The sequence below is a fragment of the Pinus tabuliformis genome, chromosome X (genome assembly GCF_031772625.1).
Source record: "Pinus tabuliformis cultivar Carrire ecotype Pingquan chromosome X, CPIR1, whole genome shotgun sequence".
Classification (NCBI taxonomy): Eukaryota; Viridiplantae; Streptophyta; class Pinopsida; order Pinales; family Pinaceae; genus Pinus; species Pinus tabuliformis.
The window spans coordinates 1,206,876,279-1,206,879,755 of record NC_142308.1 but is presented as its reverse complement, the minus strand read 5'-3'; the positions used below and the strand labels follow the sequence as shown (position 1 = coordinate 1,206,879,755).

The 3,477-nt window shown below is 37.3% G+C and overlaps 1 pseudogene; it reads left to right on the top strand.

Moving 5' to 3' along the window:
* The first annotated feature begins 534 nt into the window (after positions 1 to 534).
* LOC149144301 (18.1 kDa class I heat shock protein pseudogene) lies at positions 535 to 1,375 on the top strand (annotated as a pseudogene).
* Positions 1,376 to 3,477: the final 2,102 nt, after the last annotated feature.

Sequence of the window (3,477 nt, the reverse complement as noted above, 5' to 3'; positions counted from 1 at the left end):
CTCAGTGATTTCGTTTTCCCTCTCAATCATATCTATATTAATTTGCCTCCGCTTATGCCATTGCTGAGAACAGTGAGAAGCTCCCGGTTGTTCATATGTTCATCTCTCATTTTCTTTAGTATTCAACCTTTCGTTTCCTCTCATTTCAACCAAAGAGCGCATATATTTTTTCATAATAGGATCTTAAAATAATAATAGGAAATTAAAATAATGCTTACAATAGCTATACGACAGGCGGAGCGTCGATTCCCGGAATCGACGCTCCGCCTGTCGTATACCTATTGTAAGCATTATTTTAATTTAATGAATACCTATTGTAAGCATTATTTTAATTTAATGATAAGACCACTTCGCCTGCGGATCAGTAGCTAAAGAGCTATCCCCTCTGCAATGCGACTTACATTACCATTCAAGATTAGAGTGTAGTTCTTAACTTATTTTGAATTGACATTTTGTCAAATTGTGAAATGGATAAATTCTTTATCGCAATAAGAATGATTTACATGGAACTGTCATCTTAAAATGCGTTACCAAAGCAGAACATACCGGAAGAGGACAGAAATTTCGAGAGGTTTCTTGAGAGAAGTTTCTTGCATATTTGCGTATATAAATATGAGCAGATCCCCAAGCCTCTCAAATCAATTCAGTGACATCAATTTGGAAAGTGTGGAATTGTTCAGAGTGTAAACTCTTCGTGGGAGCTTTACGCAGAGGCGTTTGCGGTTGTTTTTTTATTTTTTAAGGATGAAGAAGGCGCTTGTTTTGTTCTTATTATTTGCAGTAACAACAGTATGTTTGTTCGCCCCAACGTTTGCTCTGATGCCTTTTGCAGGTGGTCGTTACGGCGATGTTTGGGACGCTATGGTGGATCCCTTCAAAGTTCTGGACTCCATTCCCAAAGACATTGAGGCTGTTGCCCTCACACGGGTCGACTGGAAAGAAACCACTGACGCCCACGTCTTCACCGTTGATGTACCAGGGATGAGGAAGGATGAAATCAAGATCGAAGTAGAGGACAACAGGGTTCTGAGAATCAGCGGCGGAAGGAGGCAGAGGAGGAGGGAGATAAATGGCACAGAGTGGAGCGTTCCAGCGGCAAATTCTGGAGGCAATTCAGGCTTCCAGAGAATGTGAATATGGATGCCATCAGAGCCGGCTTGGATAACGGCGTGTTGACGGTGGCCGTGCCGAAGATCAGTGATTTCAAAAGCAAGAACGCCAAGGTTATTGATATCATTGAAAATTCTGAGCAGCCGATTGAAGGCAAGGTTGCGCTGTAGTATTAGGAATAGTTATGATAAAATTAGGTAGCGGCCAAATAGGCTTTCAACTATGTACGATTGAGCTGTATCGAATCTCTTGAAGCATAATACATTTGTGTGATCATGATGTAAAAAAAAAATAAGAATGATTTACATATATTTATGATGAGGCTTTTTTATTTTATAATTAAAAATTGGTTTATAGTTTAAAAAGTATGAAAAACAATAATAATAAATTTGTTTTAGGGTGTTAATGGGTGATTTTAGTAATTTAGATATTTTAGGACTATGGCTACTACAAGTCTCAAATGTGTTGATCATTTTAGGACTATGGCTGCTGGTTAGATTGTCTTCCATCACGTTCAATTTTAAGTGGCTTCATTTGTATTTTTCCAGCACCATATATGTGAGGTGGCTAACTATTTGTCACAACTCTCACATGCTTATATTTACTCAGTGGAAGGACAATGGGTTTGCTGCTACTTATCTACTTAATGATGACCATGTGAGTGATATGAGATCAGGATTCACGTTTTTGGCCTATAATAGGTTGTCATTAGATTCTATCTTTGTCATGGTCGCTCAGTCCAGCCACATGCAGTAACACTCAACACGTAACACAACAATGGGTATATATGTGAGGTGGCTAACTATTTGTCACAACTCTCACATGCTTATATATAATTAAAAAGAAATAATAATAATCTAAGTAATATAATTTTATATAATATAAAAAATGAGTATAAATTTATTTTGATTTCAAGTTTATTCACCTGGACGATTAAACTCTGTAACATATGTAGAAATAAAAATGATCTCTTTCTAAATGAATTAAAAACTAATTTGCTTCCTTTATCTAGTATAGACAACATAGAAGACCGCTATCATAATTTTACTACAACCCTCGCATATTCTATTAACAAGTTCTCAATTGAAGTTTCAAATAATAAAAGAAATAGCAAAACCAATCCATGGTATGACAAAGAGTGTAAAAGTGCGAGGAGAGCAATTAAGGAAGCTGTTGATGAATCTCTTAAAATGGACAAGATAAAAATATATAAAGCCCTAACTAAAAGGAAAAAGAGGCAGTACATTCGTCAAAGACAAGGGAATCTCTTACACCTCTCTAAGCTAGCTCCTAAGAAATTTTGGAGGCAAATTCTGACTAGGAAGACTAAAGAGGTGTCTCACCTCCATTCTTGGAATAAGAAGAAGGATTCAGGGGAAGTTGCTAGGGGGATGCATGAGAGAATTCAAATAGGAGGATTCTCATAGATATGATTGCGCTTAGTTAAAAAATAATCGTGCATATTCATTGAACCCTTATGCTTTGGAACAATACAAATATTAGGATTGGATAAGTTCTTTAGTGATGCATACGCCCTTTGGTTGGAAGTCCTCACATGTATAGTGTATTTCAAGACCATATTACACTTCATGGACTCTTAAAGACTATTGTAATATATTGTATTTTATTATATGATACTGTGAAGGATGCCTCTTAGGTCAGCAATGGTCCAAGTAGCATGTTTTTGAAAAATTAATTGTATATATTAAATTTGTTATTTATTATGTGAATGTTTGAGCAACGATATCTATATTTGGTCGAGCTCTATTATTTTGCCTGTACTCCAATTATATATAGTTAGCATTATAGTTTTGATGAAAACTTTAAGGTGACGTTAGGTTGCCTTCGCATCCCCGACTACAGGTTTCGAGGGTGGACGTCAGCTTGTATGTGCGATACAACGGACAGAGAGACAGTACGCGACAGAGAGACTCGGCAAAGTGAAAAGACGCAGACATTCTCCATTGATGGGCACCTTGGGTTTTACCAATTCCACGCATCAAATGACGATCCACATTACCAATTCCACGCAGCGGCACCCCCGGGCCGCCCCGCCCCGGCGGACCGGCGGCGGGTCGATTCCAGTATCAACACTTTCGTTCTGAAGCTATATTTTGCAGGAAAATTTCGTAGAAAATTTCGTAGTCACTGCCATTTTTAAAACAGCCGCAAAATTGACACCTAAAAAAATAAATCATTATTCCAGTATCAACACTTTCGTTCTGAAGCTATATTTTGCAGGAAAATTTCGTAGAAAATTTCGTAGTCACTGCCATTTTTAAAACAGCCGCAAAATTGACACCTAAAAAAAAAAAACATCGTTCCAGTATACACACTTTTCGTTTTGAGCACTGTTTTTGTGGTTTT